General features: G+C 36.7%; 1 pseudogene; it reads left to right on the forward strand.

Moving 5' to 3' along the window:
- The first annotated feature begins 2,480 nt into the window (after positions 1-2,480).
- Positions 2,481-8,460, forward strand: LOC100724254 (large ribosomal subunit protein uL30-like; annotated as a pseudogene).
- Positions 8,461-13,438: the final 4,978 nt, after the last annotated feature.

Below are 13,438 nucleotides of genomic sequence, written 5' to 3' on the forward strand. Positions count from 1 at the left end.
TGTTGTTTTGATTATCATAGCTTTTTAGTATATTTTGAAAGTGTTAGCATATTGTCTCAGACATTATTCAAGATTGCTTTGGGTAATTAGCTTTTTTATGTTTGTATAGGAATTTCAAACTTTTTATAATTATTAGAAGAATTGCCTTGGTATTTTGATAGATATGGCATTAAATCTAAGTTCACTTTGAGTAGTATGGACATTTTGATATTAATTTTTCTGATATGTGAATGTGGGATATTTCCTACTTATTTGTATACTTTTGTTTGGTCAATATTTTGTAGTTTTTGTTGTGGAAATCTTCCACTTATTTGGTTAAATTAATTCCTTGGAATTTTACTTTTGCATAGGTATTGAGCATTTTTCTCTTGATTTCTTTTTTGGTAAGTTTGCTATTAGCATAAAGAAATGCTGATTTTTGTATGTTTAGTTTACATTCTTAAAGTTCACAGAATTTATTATCTACAACACTTTCTTAGTAGAGTTTTGCATATGTAAGATTATGCTGTCTACAAACAAGGACAGTTTGGCTTACCCCTTTCCAATCTGGAAGCACTTTATTTCTTGCGTTTACCTAATTTGTCTGGCTAGGACTTACAATATCATCTTGAATAAAATCCTGAAAGTGGACACTCTGGTCTCATTCCAGATTTCAGAAAACTAGCTTTCCATTTTCCCATATTTGCTATGACATGGCTGTGGATTTGTCATATACGGCCTTTATTGTACAATTAGAAAGCTGCATTCCTTTTAAGATATCTCCCAGGTTTTGATTTCTGGCAGAGTAACAATGAATCACAATTTTGATTAAATTTTGAAAAGCTAAGAACTTTGGAACGGGGAGATGATGTTTCTGATGGTGCATTTTATATGGCAAGTAGCCTGAACTAAAGCACATCTAGATAAGTAGTAGAACATAATTTTAGTGTGTCTGTGAATTCTGGAAGAGACTGTCGCTTAAACTAATAAACCAAGTAAAGACCATCACCCTAGCCAGCACAGGAGAACATCCAATCACCTGGGTGACCAAATCCAACAAATAGGCAGAGAAAAGGAAAATGCACTAGCTTTTCCTGAACGATGTTTCCATGCCATCTTCTGCACTCTGATACCACAGCTCCTGGCTCTGGGGCCATAATTGTGAAGACTTAGAATGAGGAGTCCCTTCGGAGTCTTAGGTCTTTGGACTAAGACTAAATTCCACTCCCAACTTTTTTTATTTTCCATCTTGCAGACCACTTATCATAGGATTTCTCAGCCTTGATCTCTTATCTATCTATCTCTTATTGCTTCACTTTTCTCTCAAGAACTCAGGTTAATATAATACTGTTGAATACATATGGGGAAGACAAATGAAAAAGAACACACTATTGGATGGAGTAATGAAGAAACATTGACATAATGAATCTAGCCTTATATTCAACATATCAAAAAATTCTCTCGCTTTTATTATTTCAGGAGAACAGATCAAAGAAACTGGACATTTATGTGGAAAACTCTATCCATATATATACAATACTCACTGTACTCACTATAAGGCAAAGGTTTGAAATTGAGAATGGAAGCTTTAAAAACATTAAACTGGCTTGTTAGAGCACCTTATATAGGCTTCTGAAAGCGATTACTGGATATTCGAAATTTTGTAAGCTGTTTGGCAAATAACTATTATTAAAATTAAATTTTGTAAACTTAAATAATTAAATGAATTGTGCTATAAAAAAGGTAATAAATATTCAAAATTCATCACTTTCTAATTATTTCATATTTTTCAATTATCTGTGTTCAGGAGGTTATTTAGGCCTATTGTATTAGTGTGATGTAAATGGATTAATTATATTCTCGTTTCAATTCCACATACAACGACATCAAGTTGGTAGACTAAAATCACCCCTAGTGAGCTACCCTCATTCACGGATGGTAAGCATGGGTTAGCTGCAATTAAAAGAATTCACCAAAATCAACATAAACCTTCATTCAAAATCAAACAGCTTTATTCTTTTTATACTACTAACATTGTTCAACTCATCATTTTTTAAAAAATATTGTGCAGAATACTAATTTATGTCAGCAAAATTATAATGAAGTTGCATATATATATATATATATATATATATATATATATATATATATATGCTTTTGGTTTTCTTTTGCATGAGGGGTAAAACCAAAGCCTTCGTAGGCAAGTGTGCCACCACTTAGCTACATTCTAAGCCTTTCGTTTTTTACTTTAGAACATAGTCTCACTAGTTGCACAGGCTGATCTCAAGCTGTGATTCTTGTGTCCCAGCATTCTGAGTGTCTGGGACTACAGGCATGTACCACCACACCCAGCTGGTGTATATGAGTGTTTTTTTAGGAGATCCAATCATGAAACATTTCCAGTGCATCAGTAGTTTATAAATGATTTATCATATCACATTCAAAGTCTTATGATTTCCCTAGTAAATCCTGCTGGCTATACTTAAATCAGTCCAGTCAATATGAAGATCTACATGAGAGCCCTGCCTGCTGGAGAGACACTGCTAATGAGATCACAGAGTAACAAGGACAAAGAAACCACCGTGGCTGGTTTTGCAATTACCAGATCTTCACGTTTCAATGTGCAGAAACTGGCAAAGGTGCACTATTACCCTCCTCAGATCTCCAGGGTCACCTCGGACTTCCCTTTAGCAAACTCACATTGTTTCAAGAAGCTTACTTCAGAGAGTAAAGAAATCAAAATAAACAGAACAATATATTCAAGACACTGTTTTCTCCCCTTCACGCCCTCATAACTAGTGCTCCCTCAGCAGAACATGTTTCATGCTCCTTTGTTCTGCTTTGTTAAAGGAGAAAGTGGTTTTTCTCTTTTGGATCAGCCGTAAGTATTATCATATATGAACATTGCTTTATAATCAAAAGAGACATTTAAGTGTTCACCTTAGGGAAATTTCTCTACCGAAAAAGAGAGAAAACTCAAATTATTTAAAAGTAGATTATGAGTGGTGTGCTAGAGTCTTTCAAATAAATATTCAGGTTTCTTATATCAAAAGTTCATTTTGTCATAGACTGTACATTACCTGAGGACGAACTCATGCCACTGTGAAGGGCAGGAGCAGTTATCAGAACTATTTGAAATTAAGACACTTGATAAATAGGAAAATTGAAAGGGACACAATCTTCCCTGTACCAATGGAGATGGGAGAAATCTCTCAGGTAAAATATGCTCTCCTGGAACCAAGAGAAAGGAAATAAATATTCTTGTTACCAAAGATAGAAAGATGAGGCCAAGCAAACTCTGGACGTACTGACTTTTTAAAATACTCCAGTCCTCCTTTGGCCTCTCCACACACTTAGCTACTTATCCACCACCACCATTCCTTCCTCTACCTACTGCATAAACATTTAGCTTTCACAAATTCTTTGTAATAGTCATTTTCCCATGGGTCATTCAAGTACCTGTAAATAATTTATGTTTGTTTTTTTTAAATGTTAATATGTGTCAATTTAATTCTTAGGCCTGGTCTCTAAGAGAGTAGTCTCTTCTCTACAACTATAAAAGTTCACAACTGTTTTTTTAAAGATTCCCCCTTGATCAAGAACTTTATCCCAAGTTATAATGAAATCTTTACAGTGAAAAAGATCTATATTAAGATTAACTACTTTTAAATAGTTTCTGATTACACTTAATGGTAAAAAGTAAAATCTCATATAAATGATAATTGAAAATAGTCTCAAAGTATCCATAATTCCTTTGGTTAGTACTAATGAGTCGAAGGTTCTTTTCCCTCCACTAAGGAAGATGGCTTTCCTGAGGAACTAATAAGTGTTTTCATCAGTTTTCGGGATATATATAAAGTTCCCTGGAAACATTCTTTAAATGGTCATTCATAACACTCCACAACAAGTGTGTCAGAGACCTACCTGAAATACCATCTCCTCTTTTCTCCTTTTCCTTTAGTGAACAATAAAGCAAGAAACAAACCAGTTTAACCCAGAAAGAATTCAGATTCCCAACTCAATTTCATAGCTAAAATTCTTCTTAAAAATAATCAGAAAAAGTCCCTTGTAGGAAAAACTACAGTCATCACTTCCTGTGAGAGACTGTGTCACAAAGGTTTTTCTTATATATGCTGCTAGCATTCTAATACTACAACAAATTCCTAAGAATCACAAAGGAAGGAAAGATTAATTTGGCTCAAGATTTCAGTGGTGTAGTCCATAATTGGCTGGCTTCTTTTCTTTTCTGCATGCACTGAGTCAAAAAACTCACAGAGGGGAAAGGCCTGGGAGAAGAAAACTACTCATCTCTTGGCAACCAGGAAGTAGCATTGGGGTCCCAACTGGCCCTTTAGCATCATGCTCCTTAAGGTCACCTCCCTCCAAATAGACCCCGCCTCCTGATGTGTGTACCATTTTCCAACAGCAGCACCAGCTCGGAACCAAGCATTCACCACAGAGGCTTCAAGGGATGCTCCAGAGACAAACCCAGCCTGTGGTAAGGAAGTCACCTCAGCCTCAGAACTCTCAACTTGTTCCTGAGTGGTGTAGGTCTGCAAAAGCCCACTGCGCCCTCCCAGCACCCACGGGAGCTAGAGGGCTCAGCGTGGCTGGAGCCTGCAGTGAGGACCAGCTGTAGCTCACACAGTTTCTGTGGCTCGAACTCCCTTCCTGAAAGACGCATACCGATGGGGCCTTGGAGACCCTCGCATTTGATGGTTAACGGAGAATGCAATCAGCTAACTCATGAAACAACACTTAAAGAAGAATTGAAGACCACAGAGAACAGACTGTAGAAAATACTATTTTCTACCTCGGGAGAAAATTTCAGTTATTTTAAACAGGAAATCATAAAATCAAAATAAAGGACACAGAATTTATTAGGCCATTCAGATTCTCTGAGAAGAACTATGTGCCAATAGGAAAAAGTGAAGGCATGTCAACTTTTCAAAACCCCAGAAACCTATTTAGCCAGAAACTGACTTTTTAACGTTGCTTTTTAATCCCCGCTGCTTAGACTCAGCCCTAGAGATGACCAAAGACTTGGGGTTTAAGTAATTCCTTCCAGCACCTGGATCTGTTGGCAATAGAATCATATTTCCATCAAAGTTCTTTCATCTCAGTGCTGTATGCTTATGTCTGTATTATGCTTACACTTCTGATATAGAAGATTACAAGTGTTTTTTCATTGAACAAACTTGTTTAAGACCTAATTTTCTTATATTTTATAGCCCTAAGTTATTTGGTTGGAGAGTTTATCGTACTAACTTATGTTGGGTGATTCCTAAATATTTAAAAATCCTTCTCTAATCAAAGCAACACAACTTACTCTAACCAAACAAAATGCACCTAATCACAGAGAGATGGGAAGAGTACTTGTCTACCTTCAAAGATGGTGCACAATGAATACATTATGAAGAGAAAAAATATATTAAGGATATAATGGTAGGGGGAGAACAGGAGGAAGAAGCTGCCATGGTAAAAATGTTACAGCTTCTGGAGTTGAATGGCTTCTCTAGGGAGAATTCTTCATGGATGCAGAAGTTTTAAATAAAAGTATTTTACAACCCAGACTCTCAGGTTAAAACCTGACTCATTCATTTCCATGGCATTTTTAAAGAATTTCATGAAACCCTAAAAAAATTCTTACAATTAAAGAAGCAAACTTTTTTCAACCTAATCAGTAAAGTAGATGCCTTGACTACAGAGACTGGGACATCTACAGAATTGTCACATTCTCTCACACCTAGCCATTCCACACACACACACACACACACACACACACACACACACACACAAACACACACACACATACACGCACAAAAAAAAAAAGTGAAAGGAAAAAGTCTCACCTGAGTGACTGAGTGACTGTGAATTCCTGTGCTAGAATTTTTACTGTTTTACCAAAACAACAATAACAAAAAGGTGGTCACTTTGAGAGTTTGTCAAATGCAATCCTATTTAAAGCAATGGTGAAATTAAACTTTGCACGCTCATTGCAAAGTTTGCAACGTTTGACAAATTGTAATTCTGTTCTTTGCAAACTTCTAAACACTTCCTGCTAAGTGACAACAAGCTTCACCAAGTTTCCACAACCCTTCTGCAGCTTCTTCAGCTCACTCTAAAGAACAGATGCCTTTTTGGGGCTGCTGTGAGCTCTTCTGTTCTCTGTACAATATGTACACGTACAGAAAAGCGCTTGCATTCGGTAAAAATGTGATACCCGAGGCCTCCTGAACGCCTCAGCAGTGAGCCTGCAGCTTCAGCAGCTGGCCCGAGCAAGGGCTCTCTGTCAATCACAGGGAAATGTGACAGACTTGTGACTTGGTGGCAAAAGTGATAAAACTTGCAGTTTCGGAGAATCACATCAATAACAAAATCATTTGTCATTAAAATATACAAAGATTCTCCAATTTGTTTTCTAACAAGTTTAATGAGCATTAATGTATATTTTCATATTTACTACTAGAAAAAGTGAACAAGTAAATAAGTAAATATAATTCTAGTTATTTTCACATAAATCATTAGAGCAAAAATATATGCCTGACACCATTTCTCCCCATGAACATGAATGACAATAAATTCAAGTCAGAATGAGCAGAGGCATCCTGGGAAATCCGATAACTCTCCTGCCTATTTGCTTTTCAGGATCATGCTTTTCTTGTTAACTTAGTTCCTAATGTAAAATTACTCATGGAGTTCACAGGTAAGATTTTGCCAATGTTTGTATGTATCTCACAAATTTTCAAATGAATTTCTGATTGTGAAATTTAAAATTTTATCATTACAAAATCTCTCCAGTTATTAATTTTACTTAATGCAAAAATTGTTCCCAAAAGTGATCTTTGTATTCTTTTCACTTATGAGCCTGCTTATCTGTCCTAATGATCAGAACTAGGAATGTTTAGGCCTCTTCTAGGAAATAAAAAAGCTAATTCGATTTGGAAATCCCTACACGTAATTAGAATCAAACAAGTTAGTCACATATTGTTCTAAAACTAAATAAATTAAAAGAAAAATATAAACAAGAAAACAGTTGTTCAACACATTTAAATAATCATTACTATTTTGAGTACAACTGAGATACTTGTATATTCCATGGAAAAATGAGACACAATTTATTAAACATGCACTAAGTAAACACTAAGTAAATTCCAGAACAAGCTATGATACACACACATATTATAATTTCATTTCTTCACATAAACTGTATGAGTTTCAAGCCATTTTCTCAGGAAACATGTGTGATACAATAGTTTTTGTATTATGTTTATAGGACTCTCCTTTTACTGGACTTTCAAAATTGGTATCTTCTAGTTTGCAATGTGGGTTACTGTTGGATAATGCCATTATGATTGAGTCCCAAAGTTTGCAAGTACTTTCCATTTAGTGTTTCCATTCTTATATTTATTAATTTTAATGGATCAATGATTCAATTAGCAAACATACTAAAATCTGCATGCAGTAGGATACACTGCTGTGTGACATATATGCTCTATGAAATTTAGCAAATTTTTAAACATCTCTGAAATTCATTTTTACTTATAAAATTGGGTTGACAACGTCACCTAACCAAAAAAAATTGTTAGGAGGAATGTTTATTAAAATATTTAGAGCACTAACAATAGATTCTCTACCTTGGTAAATGCTTAATAAATATTATTAGTAATATTAGCAAGAATATGGTTCCTTCTCATGTAACATAATGCCTGACTTCCTAATTTCTGGCTGGACCTACATATGGAGGTTTTGGAGAGAAGAAAAAGAAGGTTCCTGGGGTGCCAAAAGGCCTGGAGAAAAAGTGAAGATGTTTCACACAGCTGAAGATAAGGCACCCGAGAAACAAGTTTGCCCAAAAGATGCTTCAAGGACAGGGAGAAAGCCCATCCATGGAAAGGCCAGGTGCTATCATGAGGCATATAGACAGGTACATAGAACTGAGACCCAAATGGCTTGGATGACCAAAAAATCTGGCAACTTCTATGTACGTGCAGAACCCAAATTGGCACTTGTCATCTGGATCAGGGACATCAATGGTGTGAGCCCAAAGGTTTGCAAGGTGTTGCAGCTTCTTTACTTTTGCCAAATCTTCAATGGTACATTTGTTAGGTTCAACAAGGCTCCAGTTAACATGATGAGAAATGTGGGACCATATAGTGCATGGAGGTACCAAAACATGAAATTGGTAAATGAACTAATAATATGCTAGCGAAGCTGTGGAAAAATCAATCAGAAGCTAATTGCATTGACATATTTTGATGGTTCCATTTCTTGGTAAACATGGCATCATCCTCATGGAGAATCGGATTCATAAGATCAACACTGTTGAAACATGCTTCAAAGAAGCAAATAACTTTCTGTTGGCCCTAAATTATCATCTCCATGAGGCGGAATGAAGAAAATGACCACACATTTTGTGGAAGTTGGAGTGCTGGAAATAAGAAAGAGTAGATAAACAGCCTTATTAGAAGGATGAACTAAGGTATCCCACAGTGTTTTTATGATTTGACCAGTTTATTAAAAAGTACCTGATTTTTTTAAAAGGTGCCATAAGCCTTACAATGAGTATATGATTTACCATCAAAAACAGGCATCTCCTGAGACTAAACTGAGCCACAATAATTTCATGAGAATGAATAAAAAACTTGGAAAGCCCCAGGAATACAGGTAGACAGAATTATCTTTCACAGGTATACAGAACCCTTTTTGGCATGTAAGCCTCATTAGACATATAGACATATTTCAACATTATAGAAAAATAGATGAAAGACCCTAGGTTCCAATTTATAGAAATGTACAGTGGAGTAGTGAATAGAATTCTTTAACCAGGAGGTTCTTCCACTTCCTCAGTGGAAGAAGGCTTGCATCTTTCCAGTGAGTTTTCTCTATGTGACCACTTGATTTGTCAGCCTGTAGATGAAAAAAAAAAAAAAAAAGCTTTGCACATTTCACCAAATCATGAGTAATAGAAAGGAAAGGCAGATTGCAGAAGGAGTCATGTCAGACCTGTTTTTAAAGAGTTAGAACAGCACTTGCAACCATCTGGCCCATAGAACTATCAGCAAGGGTCAGTGACTGGAGCCCTCCATTGCATGTTTCATTATAGCCTATTTCATTATTACTCATGCATATATGTGGCTATGTCTTCCTGTTGTGGGATGTAAAAACCAAGTTAAGTTGAGAATTTTTTCAATCATAATTTACCTTCTGATATATTAAGCTCAGTTAAGTCTCCTCAGATATTTCTTCTGGGGCTCTGTTGAGAGCCTCTTATCTCATTCTATTTATCCTCTGTCAGGTATGCCATCTGCCAGGAAGGTTTCTGCTGGACCACATGGCACTCCTGGGACACATGGGAACATTTGTTTTCCTTCAATGACTCTCTTTCCAGCATGAAATACACTGGTTGACTCCCATCTTATGAGGCCCGACAATCTCCTTGTTCAGGAGGTTGGATGGCTCACCAAAATTGTAGGATCCTGTAGCAAGGGCCCCTTATGTTCTGGGTCCTTATTGATCTTGAAAGGGCATCCCAAAATATTGGCTGCCTCTTAGCCTAATTACCTTTTTAGTTTTGGCCTCCCAAACCTTAGGTGTTGAACACCCAGTCAGAAAAGATTGATTACAGCAGTGATATAGTGTGTGCATTAATTTTATGATTTTGTCAAGATAAAACATTGTATCTTGGGAAATCATATAACAATTTCCCATCTGAAGATGTGCCCTTAACAGTGTGAGGGGCCAAGGGGCAATAAGCACTCTGGCTACTTCTGGCTGGAGGTAGGGTAATGGGTGGAAATATGACTACATTTTTAAAAGATCCTAAGTGAATATGTACATTCATTGACTATCAGACTGAAGAAATTTTTTTCTTCCCTTTAGACAATTATATGATAATTGTGTTTTGGAAGACTTACTCTTTCCTACCCTCAGTTCTGTTGTGAAGTTAAAACTAATTCTATGTTCAGGTTGCAGATAAAAGGTTAAAGTCCTGGAACAAGTCAATTCTTTTCTACTGAGGATGGAGTCAGGTTAAGTGTAGAACTCAGGTCAGATAGAAGTCAAGGAAGATTTGAATTTCAGCTGCTTGGAGTATCTTTTATTGGACTGTAATGTTTATAATAATCCCATGAACATACCATTCTAGTGCAAGTTATGTGTAATCTTATGTACTTTGATATTATTTTGAAAAAATAATCCTATTTTGCTTATCCAGTAAGCATCAGATTTCCTATCACTTGGAGTTTATCTCTAAAGGCATTGATGTCTCCTGACTGAGCCCTGAGCTTCAAGCCCAAGACTGTACCTTGATTGCCAGACTACCTGGAATAGGCCTGATCCTATAGGCAGATTCACTAGTTTATGTCAAAGGAGAATGGAAACAAAGCAGTATTTAAATACACCAGAGCAATAGTTCTCAGACTGGTTATATACTATTATATTGATTTTCTGAAATTTAAAAATATACCTATGACAAACACTAATTGACCTGGCCTGGAAATCATACTTCCAGTTGTTTTCAAATCCAGCAAGGGCTGAAGACCATCCACCTAACCACACAAGGTATCAAAAGGACTCTTAAAAAATTACTCAATTCCTGTTCATCAATGTGGAGACTTTATCAACAGTCAAGATTAGCCTGGGCTGCTGCTGTGCTCAACCTCAGGTTGGACATAGCACTGCTTCATACAAACATGATACTGGCTGAAGCCTCTGAACAACCTGACATGTGAAGTTGGTGTTTTTGTTTAATATACACGACATGAGCAAAAAATTTAGTGTGCTCTTAATTTTTAAAAATGCATTATAATGAGTGGTATCACCATCAATCCCCCCTGTATCCTGTCCCCTTGACATACATATCATTATTCTTGCCACTTTCTAAAGCAGTTGTAGAAATCTTTTGTGTTTTTTAGCTGCACTATGCTGATTTCCTCCGTGTCCTGAATCAGTTCATAGTATTTCCTTTTCATGGTCATCTTGACTTTGAGGAAGATCCAGAATTTACACAGTAGCAGATCCGGTGAATAAAGTGAGCAAAGGCATGGTTTTTAGGAGTCCACCTTTGGATTATATGACACTCAGCACCAGAATTCACCCTATTTTTAATCATACCACCTAAAGACACTCATGAAATAGCACTTACAGAACAATTTCAGAAAGTGGCAAGAACCATGAGTGTGTTTGAAGTGTGAGGGGGGATTCTGAGGGAGGTTAATAAATGTGTATTTTGCTGTAATAAAGTTCATAAATATTCACCATATTTTTAATCACACTCCTATCTACGGGAAGAGACTTAGTACGAGGAATTGGCTAATGCTAATATGGGTACTGGCATTTGCTATAAGCTGGTGACCCAGGATAGCCAATGATGTAGCTTCAGTCTAACCTCCAGGTCCTGATAGGCAGTAGTGGTAATTTTTAGGGCAAAGAAGATATTTGTCTGCCCTCAAGAGGAGAGCATATTTGTCCTCCTTCTACCCTTGTGCTGCATCCAGGCTCTGTTGTTTGGGAAATACCAGCTCTGAAAAGGGTGATTTTCAATAGTCACTCAATCCATGATCTTTCCCAAACATCCTCATCGACACAACTAAAAGTGATGTGTTGGAAGCTATCTGGACATTTGTTGGACATAAGATAAAATCAGCTGTCGTAGATAAACTGGATGACATTTGCCTTTGGTGAAAGGGAAAGTCATACTTCTGAGGTAATTAACACTAACTGTACAGAGCCAGTGGCACAAGATTGCTAAACAATGGTGCTATCAAGGAAACCTACCATGGAATAACAGAAACCTAACTTTGGAAAATAACAAAACCAGGCTAAAGTACTGGAAAATGTGTAACAAGAACACTTCTGAAAACAAAACCAAAAAGAAAAGAAACAAAACATAAAGTCGTTTCTCTGACAAGATGTGGTGATCCATCCAAATGCGAGAATAAATGGGCTCATCCAGATACAGTCAGTTTTTACCTCACTTCCACGGAAGGGGACAGCAATGCATGAACTGATTGCATTATGATCACCAGACTACATGCATACAAACACACATACACATATATGCACACATGAGAAAAAAATTTAAAATAATGACATTCAGGTCTAAACAGAAATATCAGTTGATGTCAATCCCCCATGAGTTCATCCTCTTCAGACTGAAGCACTGACTTGCTGTGTTTCTGCATACTTCAAGGACATTTTTGAAGGGTTCACTTAAGCAAGGAGCAACCTGTCACTGCCTGCCTTGTTAGAATACCTGATGACCCACGTAATTAGCACAGGATTATGGGAAGGAAATCCAGCTTGGGAAGAGAAAATATGAATTTGAAAATGGAAGTTTTTTAGAGAGCCAGACAAGCAAATAATTATTTATCAAATACCCTCTGATTCTGCAATGTGAAAGAAGACCAAGCATTGAACAACACAGACATAATGGTGACAGGCGAGGTTTGGGAGGCTCAAGTAGAGAGGAAGCCTGCTCTCTGGAGTGGGGCGTCAGCTCTGGGATGAGGGTTATGTGACTCCTGTGACAGCATTCACAGGCACTGGGGAAGTGTCAGCCAGGCCTGTGTAACTGTTTGCTCTCAGCCTCAACTCTCAGTTTTGAAATGTGCAAAAATCACCAAATTAGACAGTGTCATGTGAGACTATGAACATTTTTCTCCCTTGTTTTTAATTATTAAAAATTGTGATTGACCTGTATAAGTAATGTCTGCTGCAGTGCTTAAATAGTTGAGCTTTAATGCAAGTGCCACTCACTGCTAATGAAAGGGGAGTTTGCTCCAGGAACTGGAGTGTGACAGAAATGTCAACTACGAAAACATAACATTTTTATTCCTGAAACAAAGAATAATTTTCCTACTGTGTATTTTTTTCACTACAGCACCATATGATCTACAGCCATATGATCTACAAATCTGGTTTACTTCACTCCACAGAAAATCTCAAAGATTAGAAATACTCTTGTTCTTTCTTAATTACCTCACTCATTTCCAAATTAAGTCTCTATTTTTGTTAATAATCAATTTGCATTCAAGTTCCAGATTCCTCCATGGCAGTAAGCCAAGAACTAAAGAAAATATTGGTTGTAAAGGACTATACATGAGCGAGGGAGCCTAATTTATTTTTGTCCATTCTCTTTCATTTATACCGTAGGAGAAATTCATCTTAATTTTTTTCAGCTGTTAGTGCACCTTTTTTCTTTCTGTAAACTTTAGATAAGACAGCTGGAGAGCTTGAGATTCTGCATTTTCTACATCAGCAAAACTCAGAGTCTGTGCTATGAAAGTGGTGTGATTCTGTTTAATCACAGTGTTATATAACTCGGCAGATTCTCTAAGGTGTAATGATATTTAGAGGTGGCAGTGAAAGCATTAAAAATCTACCAAGTGTTATACAGAGAAACTATGCACAAGGAAAGCTGAACTTTCTCAAACAGCTAGTGGGAACATAATGAACT

Source organism: Cavia porcellus, unplaced genomic scaffold (genome assembly GCF_034190915.1).
Source record: "Cavia porcellus strain 051 isolate PalLab524CR breed Dunkin Hartley unplaced genomic scaffold, mCavPor4.1 scaffold_2, whole genome shotgun sequence".
Classification (NCBI taxonomy): domain Eukaryota; kingdom Metazoa; phylum Chordata; class Mammalia; order Rodentia; family Caviidae; genus Cavia; species Cavia porcellus.